Below are 11,923 nucleotides of genomic sequence, written 5' to 3' on the forward strand. Positions count from 1 at the left end.
ACTGGGGCAGCAACCGCAGCTCCAAATGTGCCTGCCCTGTCACTCCACCCTCCAAGAACTGCTCTATGGCTAGTCTATTGCCAGTATTGCCATCTGGCTTTTCACATGTGTAAATCAACAACCAACAGTGAGGTCCACTTCACCCCAGGGCAGAATGAGAACATTACCAGAGGCATTCATGAGACACAAAGACCTATTTATTCACCAGCAGCTCTCACCCTGTGGTATCTCTTCAGGTGCACCACTCCTACATCTGTTGGGAATTTCCCTTCTTTTCACTTTCTAAAATGTCACCCTCATAATCTCTTAGGTCACAGGTCTTCCTCTCCTCACATCATTGGTCCCAAGGCCTGAGGGTTGAAAATTTAAAGTCTCACTGTGCCCATCTGCACCAGTTCTGAGGGGCATTCACATCAGGCCCAATTCTGCATGCATTATCAAGTGAGGTTTTGCACCAAGGAAATGCAGCTTTTGGTTTCTGTAGAGTTTTGGTTGGCCTTTTGGGTCGTAACTGAGACAAAAATTGAGCTCCCTGTGTTAAAGAAACAGCATTATTTGTGCCACAAGACTCACAGCTGTCCCATGCAGTGGCCTAGGAGATCTGCCACACAACTCCAGCAACTTGCAAGAGAAATCCTGGCTTGAAGCATGAGTTCATTTCTTGCTGCTTTTTTTTCTAGCTGACTTGCAGCGTCACCATTGGCATAAACAGCCCTGACTTCTCCATCAGCTATTTCCTTCTTCACTTCCTCCTGCACCAAGTGCGTGTTTTTCACATTTGTATAGTACTTGCAAGCTCAGAAAAGCTCATCTGACTGTGACTGAAACTCTGGCACGTAGCTTGATTTTTTTCCCCTTTTACTGAACTAATTTTTGCATGATATGCTGCCAACTTCACTTTTTCCCCCTTCACTCTATATAAACAATATTCCTCTTCCAGATATTTCTTACACATTTGATAAAATGTGTTGCATACATAAGATGACTTTGGCTCAATTTTATAAAGATTTGGCATAATGCAATATACTAACTCAACTTTGATTCACTAAAAAAATATGTCATTAAGAGCTGTATATACTTCTGATTTTAGTGTATAGCAGTGATTGACTATTTCAGTTGTAAGTGATGAATGCATGGCCAAATATAAATAAAAGTTGTACACCACCTTTCAGGGATGTGCCTTTTATTTATTTTATAGAAATGGATTAAGTTCTAAAGTTTTCAGGAGGTGTTGCTTTTACCAGTGGCACTTTTGCAAGTACAGTGGTGTTAACCTTGGTTCCCTGGCCACATTCCAGTGTGGTTAATTATATTCTGCACACTGTGAAATTCCCACATAATTTTCAATTAAGGAAGTTATTTGCCACTTCTCCCACTCCTTCAAAATTGTTGGTAAGATCTGTTGCATACAAAATGGCTGCTGTGCTCCATCCCAGCGGTGACTTCATGTTAGCCAACAGTCATGAGCAGAGACTGCTTGGATATAAAATATGTTTAGTCCTTTGTTCTAATGAAAGTCACTAGAAATTCTCTGGTCTTGATCCTGATAGGCAAAAAAAAGGACAGAGTCTGGGAATGTATAAAGACATTTAAATGCATGCATGAACTTCACCCTTTCAGAAATGTTTGCAGCCAGTCCACACCTAAACTTTAACCAGAGCAGCAAAATGCATTAAAAGCTGCTAATTTCTTCTTGAACCCTAGGGAGGGTGACAAAAGGATTACATCTGGCTCTTAAGGTCACCCTTAAGAAGAGGAAACATTCAGGCTAACATTCATACCACCCTTTGAAGGACCACCCCTGGCTGGGTGGCCTCTAGCAGTGAACTTTCCTGGCAATCACACTGCTTGCTGGCCAAGATATCCCCACACACAGCCAGACACATTGTCTTGCTGTATGCACATGTGGGACCCCAGCACAAAATGCCCCACCAGACTCTGAGTTTGTTCTCCACCCCATCTGCCAACCCAGTATGCTGTTCTTGCTCATGGGGGTTGGGGAAGAGCAATGAGAATGAGACGTCATCTAAGGGGCTCTGACCCCATGTCAGTTGCTCAAATCTCCTGCCAGACACTCAACCACATGCCTTGCTGAGCTGGTGGAGAGCCACTTCTAAGATGATCAGGCCTACCGTCCAACACCACTTGTGGCCTAGCACTTTCAGCATCCACTGACGAGGCCAGATAATGCTCCAGCCAGCCAGCAGAAGCTGCCAGGACCACGAAGTGCTGCAGACTTCACAAAGAAAGGAAAAGGCCCTTCCAATTCAGCACCAGGGTTGAGAAGGTGAATGCTAGAGAGCTCTTGGCCAAACCAAGACTGAAGTTGGTCACAGGCTCAGCAAACGTGTCTCCTGTAAGTACAAGGTTGTGCCTGTACATGCTCCTGTGTCAGCACATTCTCCCCTGTCCCTGTCTACAGCAACTTGTTCATTTCCATCTCTGCCTAGCCTTAATGCCCTTGAGTCTTGTTTCTTTCCTTCCAGCCCTTCCCAGTTTTACCGTCTCCCTAACTATTAAATTGAAGGAATATTATAGAATACTTTTCACAAGATCTTTTCCCTTTTTTCTTCACTTTCTCCATCCCCTATTGTCAACACTACTGTACTGGGTTTATGTGGCACTGTTTTGGTAGCAGGGGCTGCAGGTGTGGCCTCTGTGAGAAGAGCCCAGCAGCTGCCCCATGTCAGATCAGTGCCAGTTTCAGATGGTTCCAAAGGTACCCACCACTGGCCAGAGCTAAGCCATGAGCAATGTTGTTTGCACCTCTGTGAGAGCAGACTTAGGGAAGGGAAAAAAAACGTGCATGCAACAGCAGCTGGGAAAAACAGCCCTGCAGCCACCCAGGTCAGTGCAGCAGGAGGGTGGGAGGTGGTTTTAGTTTGTTTTCTTCTATTCTCACTGCTCTAGCTTGTTAGTAATAGGCAATAAATTTTATTAATCTCCCTATACTGATTCTGTTTTGCCCATGACGATAATTTTTAAGTGATCTCCCTGTCCTTATCTCAACCTCTGAGCCCTTTTCATTGTATTTTCTCCCTTTCCCTTTGAGGAAGCGGAGTGAGAGTGGTTGTGGTGGAGCGCAACTGCCCATCTGGATAAAACCACCACAACTACAAACTGCTATTTTCTGCATGGTCACTAATTTTTGGATTTCCCTGTCCCTTCTCATCAGAAACACATCCTTTTGTGAAGGAAAAAAAAAAAAAAAAAAAAAAAAAAAAAAAAAAAAAAAGGGAAATCTTTGCTCTCTCCTGTATTTTTCCATCCATGGCTGAAGAGCCCTCCATACCAGAGGGAGCAGCCGTTCCCTCCCTTTCCAATAACCTCATGTGACACAGACATGGCACTCTATATGGCACATCTATAGATTGGACTGCTCAGCCAAAAGGTCTGTGCCAAATGTGTATCCCTCCTTACCTATCGCCATTGTACATACAAATACATTTGTACTTGACAAGTCTTCTGGATCACTACACCGTCTTAAAATTACCATGTTGTCCATGTCTCCCCTTGCAAGATAGCTTGTGAGCAGATTCCCAGCCACTCACTTTTGCCCAAAGGTCACACCTGAGCACTCCTCATCCCCAAGAACAACCCAAAGACTTCTCACCTCCCTAGTGTTGCATTCTCACCCCTCAACTCTGTCTCAACATGACTCATAATTTGTAAGATTTTAAGTAGGTATATTGAATTATTTTCAGGAGGGACTGACAGAAGCCATCATCTTAGTGAGAAGAGAGTGGTGGAAGAGCACAAGCTGGCATTTTTTTCTACTGACATTGCCCTCACCATCTCATTTATTAAAATGTCTTCAGGAGTAGCCTATTCCATGTCTTTGTCAATGTAAGAAAGGTCTCCCAAGGCATTACGTTATATTATGGATTGCTAAAATTGAGATTGGCTATGCCAAAAGTACTTTTCCAAATACAGTCACTGTTTTGAAGGCCAAATTGTTCAATAATGGCCTACATCTGTCAAACAGGGGCACTTCCACTGACCAAGTGATAAATTTAATCCATGAGAAAGCTCAGAGCACATAAATTATATTGCTCCCTATCCAACTAAGCTAGAGAGTAGTTAACTCACTGTGAAGCCGTTATTTTATAACATCTGAAAAAAATGTTCATAATAACGATTCTGTGGAGGCCGTTTTAGAAGTGGGTATAATATTGGAGTGCCTGTGGTAGTGACCCCCTGGGAACAACCCCTTGTAAACCATTCATAAACAACATGGAGAGGGGGAGCTCTGTGTGTGGTCCTGACTTGATCTTGCAACTTTGGGAGTTGAACAGCTCAAGGTGGATCCGTTTCATAATCGCCTTATTTGTTTTGAAATCTCTCAGCATCCTTCAGATGACCTTCATGTGAGTATGAGGCAAGAACTTTAATTATTATTGTACATAAATCTAATGCTTATCACAGAGAGGCCCTCAATCTCTGCTGGAACCTCTATGCATTACTGCAATAAAAACAAAGTAATACTCCCACTAATTACAAAACTAGTATTTAATCTCCCCGTCGGCAAGTCTGATGTTGCCAGCAGGGCTCACAGACTGAGCCTGGTAACTGGCAGACAATAAATTCTACGAATGCTACGTGACAGACATCTATTTTGAAGATCCCTCTCAGCGCGTTGACTTCCCATGAGTTTCTCAAAATAACTTGATAAACAACCTGCTACCACTGATGGCGGGGGCACCGCTAAAATTGGTCACTACTTGTCCAAACAAGCCCTGGGATTCCAGGACTTCAGCAGTCAGAGAATTCTATGTCCATGCTGGGTGTACAAGGAGACATATATTGCAGTTTCTTGGCTAACTTGAATTAATGGTGGCATTCAGACCACCCTAGCTTGTAATTTTGAAAAGGTCACCTCAAAGGCCTCTGGTGCAGACACAGGAAGTGACTGTGTTCTTATTTTATACCACTGCATTGCAGAAAGACTTAGTGACAGAAGGAAGCAACAAATAGCTGCAGATCTAACATTTTCAATGAATTTGGTGGCAGAAGCAACCATAGAAACCCAACTTTGTAAACTATTCCCTTCTCCCAAATACTAACTAATATAGTACAAGGAGTAACAGTTATTTACATCAGAAAGGAGAATAGTTTGAATGAGTTATTTATAACTATGAAAAAGTCTGCCTGTCACTTCTCAGAACAACTAAGAAGGTGTTGTCCTTGCCAGAAGGAGGTAAAATCTTATTTCAAAACTTGTTTAATAAAATGTTATCAACAGAATATGAAGAGAAGGAGAAAGAAGAACAGAGATTACCCGAAGGAAAAGTATGTGGGCCTTGTCACAGCAGTATGGAATGTATTAATTTCTGCTAAAAATAGAAATAAAATATATTCACAGAGATGTAGGACTTCTTGAAGATCTGAATGAAAGCAGAACGAAGAATTATTTCCTCAATGGATGTTAAATGCAACCTAATCCTGCCATGTTTATCTTTTTCACTGTGGAATCAATAAAGTCAACTAGGAAAAAATACTGAGACGATTACGGAAATTGTTTCTTGTGTACCGAGGTTTGATATCATCTGACGGGAGGTTAATTAGTAGTTAACTTGGCCAGCACAATTACTTGGTGAAACCACCTTGTTCAACCTCTGGCTGTAAGTAAACTGAAACTTGAGATTAATTTATTCAACTCTGACTCTGGCCCATGTTGGAGAGTGGGGACTTTAATGGCTACTACTGACTCTTGGAGATGCTGCTGCATGACATAGTTAGCAAGGAGATCATTGATTTTTCCTGGTTGATATCTAAGTATCAGTTACCTAAACATAGGATTAACTCAAATAAAGAGCAAGTCATCCCATGCTGAGCCATACAGGGGATGATGGTCAGGTCAGAACTGCATTTCCCAACCTGGATCTCTTCTAATTAATTGATATGATGTCTCACAGATTTATGATTTGGAAGAAGCATCCTCGGCCCAAACCCAGTTTGCCTGGGCATCTCAGCAACATTACTCCTGTGACTGTTTCCATAAAGTGCAAGGATTGGTGCACGAGATTGCAAGCTGGGTGAGATGCTACAGTTATACATTCATCACGCAGGGTGAAGTGGGTCACAAACCCACTTCTCTCACTCTTTCAAGTGTCTGTTGAAATTTGCACAATGTCTAACAGAAAAGAGGCTGTCTTGCTTCTGAAAACTAGCTAAGGAATTTCTTATAACTTCAACAGCTAAAGTCCACTTCTAAGTGCTGGGCAGTTAGTGGACCTACAAAAATTCTGTGATTCTATGATTCTGTGAAAAGCATGAATACTCTCCTTTTGTGTCTATACTGCTAGGTCTAGCAGTACCTGGAAAGGGTCCCGAGTCCTGGAAGGAGCAATCATCCTTACTGCTAAACTGCAAGAATGGTCTGATTACAGCACAGTTTGGGCTTGTGCCAGCTTAGTGCATCCCCCAGCAGTTCCCAGTCATCATTCAGGAGCTGGAAGATGTCCAGGAGCGGGACCAGCAGGCGGTCTGCATGCTGCCACCCTGCCCCAAGCACCAAGGTTCTCTGCTTGCTCAGGCTCCTGCCATTTGGCGTCACGGAGGATAGATCCAGGCACAGTTAGTGTACTAACACACATGCAGGCTCAACTCCCAGAAGAAAAAGCTGGCTTAGAGCTGTCAGAAGATATAAAAAAGAACAGAGCTGCTTAGTACTCGATGATGAAAAAAAAATAATATAAGAAAAAGTTAAACTAAACACTTTCCAAAGCTAAAAGAACTTCACTGATGACAGAATTGTCACATCATTCAAATGCTACTGGATGAATTTTACACAGGAAAATGTGAAATTATTTTTATCTTGATCTTAAATGGAATTCTTCTCTTCTCTTCTCTTCTCTTCTCTTCTCTTCTCTTCTCTTCTCTTCTCTTCTCTTCTCTTTTTCCATTTTCATAGTAAAGTACAGTTTTGCTTTCACTTTCTGTTTTTCTCCCTGCTCTGTCCTTCTTCACTGTAACAAAGAAGCAGGGGTTTGAAGTTAAAAGAAGGGAAGCTCACTGGGGTTCTTCTCTTGCTTGTTTTTCTTCCTTTCAAAAGACGATAGGGATAAATAAACCATTTCTCCTGCCAAAGAAGAAATAGCCACAAAATCTATCTAACTACTCAAAAGAAGATGGGAAATGAGAAAGAGAATTGCTGTAAAAATTATAATAGACTGAGGGCCTGGGCAGAGAGAGAGGTAAGGTACTGGAAGCAAGGTTGCATGTAACGGTTGACTGGAGATGAAATCCATCTGGAGCTGACCAGCTGCTTTGAGTGTTTGCTCAAGCTGTACCAACATGACTCGAACAATGAGTCTTCTGCTGGTTCAGGTCCAACCTCAATTCTTTAGCTCAGTCTGCACACTCTGGATGTCTGCATCTTTTACAAAAAATAATCAACAAGGTGAAAAGAAGGGTTTAATTGGGCATATGGCACCCTCAAATGGGAAGGACAGAGACAGAGCCCTCTTTCTGTAGCAAGGAATTTTGTTTAGTTTCCTACATGGTGAAAAGAGACAAGCACTGTAAGGCATAAACAAAGGGAATATGGCATGATATTGGTCAAGAAAACACAGAGAGAAGAAAATCCAGAAAGTCAAGAAAAGATGGGCACTAGTGATTAATATTAGTCAAAACAGTTACGTTCCTTTGAATTAGCAAAGTTAAATGTTTGAGATTTATTTCCTTTGCAAACTAAATCCTGGCATGATCAGGTTGATTCAGTCTATATACAGTTACTTTTCTAGGGAAGTCAGAAGTACTAAATACAATCTAAGGCTTGATCCTATCTATTTGTATGTCTTGTGGAAGAAGATGCATTTAATGAGTCAGTGGCAGAATTTAGATCCCTGAAAGTACTCCAGTATACTTTTATCCTGATCATGCACTCATTTCAATTGATATTGCACAGATTTGACAAATTCAAATGTGATTCACCTTGGAAAAAAAAAAAAAAATAATAAATCTTTTTGCATGCAGAGATAACTTTGGAAATTCCCTTGTGCTTCACAAAGCTTAAAATAGAGTCTGGTTCTACCATTTCTAATTTGCACGTCCATCTCTGTATTTAGCACAACAGTATTGCCAGGCAAACGCTCGCACAGCAGCATTAAGAGCCATTGGCCTGGAAAAACAAAAAAAAAAAATCCATGGAGACAGTGCAAATCAGAGACATTGCTAAGCATTTTGCCATTTGCAGCTGGTCGTGCTTACATGATGATTACCCATGCTCTGTTCCAGTTATTCAACTGGAATTGCCAACTGAGACTGAAACCCTGGTCACTATGTGGTCTAGGTCCTGAGAGAATAGAGGATTTCATACTACATTGCATTTTGTAAACAACAATTTGTTGCATACAAAAACCCCATAAATATCATTTATCTTGATGTAGATTTCAAAATGTCCAAAAGTCAAGGCTAATTAAAGTTCAATAACAGATTCAATAATTTGAAGCCCTTTTTTTCCTGTTTTATTATAAAAAAGAAAAGCAATGGCTATTATGTCCTAATTTGTAAACACTTTATTTGATGCTTGAGACTGGAAAGTATGTTAGTGTTGTTTGTCCTGTCAAAGGCTTTGGAATGGTCTGAAGTCTACAGAGCTACATCTGTTGTTATTTATCGTGTTTTTTTCCCTATTTCTAACACAGTTTATAAAATGAAGAAAAATCTTAAACACTGCAATTAGAATTTAATAAGGGGACTTTTTTCTTCTAACAAAAATTAATTAGGCTTTTCTTTTGAACTTCCAAAAATAATATGGATCTTGTAACATGCAAAACCAAAATGTACTTTGGTTTTCCGTCTTCCTTTTGGATAGAGATTCTTCTGGAGACTCAAGTTTAGAAGTGGACTAACAGCAGGATAGCCAAGCTTGCTGTCCACGTTCCTGCCCTTTGCACATTCTCACACCACAGAGATGCCTGGACATCTTCACAGGAGCCCTGAACACATTGCTGATCTCAGGACAGCCCCAATCCTATTTTAGCTCGGTTGCAGTTTTAAGCATGAAGCTGGAAAATTGCTGTCTCCCCTCACCCTACAGTTGCCAGCAATTCAGTTATTAATGTGGTTTTACTCTCACAACACCTTGAGGAGGTGAGAGGCAAGGAAGCAAAATTTCATACCTGTTGTACAGGAAACCGAGCCAAGGATTGAAAACAGGTTTGCTGAATACCATCCTAATACCCTGCTCTGTCTGCTATTTGTCAGCTTTGATGGCATACCCACTGCTGTGCCAAAGCCCAGCCTACAGAGAAGCCTTCTCTTTCCACGTTCCTCCCCTGCAGGACAGACACCAAAAAGGGCAACCCACCATCCGTGCTTTTGAGTACTCCACGGGCTTGGCAGAAAAAGAAAAAAGAGAAAAAAAAAAAAAAAAGAAAAAAAAAAAAAAACAGTGTTAGAAATTACTCCATTCCTAAGGGATAACCTAGAAATAGGCAGAGACATAGCAGGTAATGAAGAGGTCGTCAAGACTGGCACCAGCAGCAGAGCTGATGTGTTATAGCGGATGGATGGAGAAGAGCTTTACACCCAGTATTTAAGGAAAGCATATTTTTGGAATAGAAGTGATATGATCTAACAGTCAGAGCCATAGGCAGAGGATATATATTCAGCAGTTGTGTGGAAAACAGCATGTGAAGGGACTCAGGGATACAGAAAACTGGAGTAAAGGAGCATCCTAAATCTTAGCCCTACTCAAAGTGGAAAAACTGGGCTACACAGGAAGGAGGGTGTCAGCTCAGGGATGTGAGGTGTCAAAGAAATGCACCTTCAGTGTCTCTACCTCAGCTTTCTAAGAACCTTTTGAACAAAGATTCTTCTGTGATATTCCAGCTCCATTGACAGCCATGTAGCTGTGCTTTCAACCTGTCTTTGTGATAATCTTCTAAAATGTAGGATAGTGTGGACAAATTTTAAAACATTCTTCAGGAAAATTACCACTACTTAAATATTTGTTGGCTTTTAAACCAGTAGGGATCCAGGCTCCCGGACACATCTAGTATCCATTATTTTTAGCAATAATGGTACAATACTAATATTTTTTTTTCCTTTTGTGAAAATGCAAATATTAAAAAAGAATAATAAAAAGTTAAAAGCTGGAAAAATATATTCAGAAATGCTGCTGTTGTGCTTTTTGGGAGCCAACATACAGGTCCCCTGTGATTTTTCCTCTCCTGCTATCTGAATTCCCTTATTATACGGTATTTCCCATGCACCACAGAGTTTGCATTTGCAGATAGGAAAGGGAATTTCCCAGCTATAGTCCATCATTTAGGAGACAGTTCTTCCTACTATTTTTACCATTGATATCACTAATTCAGTGTATAAAGAAAATGATTTAAAGAAGATAGAGCACAGCTGACCCAAAGTATAGCAGGAGTAATTTTACCTGAAATGATTTCAATCCTGGTAAATTCATTTTAGCCTTCTAGGAAAATAATAAATAGGAAATATGTGTAGAAAACTAATGTTTTCAAAGGAATAATTTAGCTAAAATACTGAACTTCTGGCAATGGCTGCTATTGTATAATGTTTACTAGCCCTGGTAAGTATTTTGATTTTTGCAGTATTAGCCAATCCTGCTGAGGATACATAAGAAAAATCCAGCCCAATGCACTAACAAACTACTTGAGCTGTCTGCAACAACATTTTGCTTGAGTTATTATACTAATGGGCAATTTATTCGTTATAGTAAGTGAGTTCAGTTCAATTTCCTTTTCATTTCTCTCCTTCTCACTTTAATTAATTTTTATAATTATTACTGTACTAATGTTGTTTAGTGCTTACATTGATCAGAGTTTAAAAAAAACTTTTCCCTGTTTTCCAGATTCACATCGTGAAGTTTCCTTTTGAAGAGATGCTGGACCCTGCTCAAACAGACTAAGAAACACACATCAGAATCTCTGACAAGTTGTTTAGGAACCATCAGGAAATGTCACTTTCCGCACAGTGTTCCTTGAAACAAGTCCTTTATTTTTATATAGTCTTAAATTTGCACAAATATGCCCCAAAACTCATAACTCACTAGAAATCAAGGCAGAATATCACCACAGTTTATTAGTGGAGGTGACAAATGTTAGATAACACCAGATCCACTCAATATTTCAGTATTCAGTATAATGAATACTTCAAAACAGCCACATGAAAGTTAACAAAGTCACCATAGAAAACAGCATATGCCCACACAGTAGGAACAACAGGATATACATTTAACATGCTTTCTTAGTAAAATCAAAAAAAAAAAAAAAAAGGCATTGAAATTCCAGTATCTTATCATACACACAATCTCAGTGACTTTGCAAGAAGCAACGACATGAAAAACTCAGCTTTTGCAGAAACAGCTCCTTGTTAACTGTTTATACTCTTTTTGGCTTTTAAAGCTCTCATCCACACATTAGTTGTCATAGCCTTGAAATAACTTTTCCTGCACAGTTGCCTCATTTCTGCATCACAGCCCTGCCAAGCCTTCCATTTCTAAGGATCTTGTACAAAAAGGAGTAACCAGGAGACTTGTGACTCAAACACCTCATCCAGTTTACAACAGTTCAAAATAATAAATTTGTGTTTTACAGAAATAATGCACTTAACTGTCCCTTTACTAGGAATCAGAACTCTCAAGATTTACAGGTACACCTTTGTCTCCAGAATGGGATGCTCCCTTCTGTTATTCTAAATATACATATGTCTGTTAAAGAAATGAGTAAATATTTATGACAGACATCTCAGAAAAAATGCTCCTAGTTTAATAATTCAATGCTAAATGTTTTAATGCAACAGATACTGTACCATAATCTGTGATGCTCATGGTCTTACTGTGATTTAGACAGACTGAGTATCATTTTAAGGGAACATACAGATATACTTTGTTCCAGTTCTATGGAAAAACTCTCCCATTTGTATGTGCAGATACTGTGATGGC

Source organism: Aythya ferina (assembly GCF_964211825.1).
Source record: "Aythya ferina genome assembly, chromosome: 1".
Lineage (NCBI taxonomy): Eukaryota > Metazoa > Chordata > Aves > Anseriformes > Anatidae > Aythya > Aythya ferina.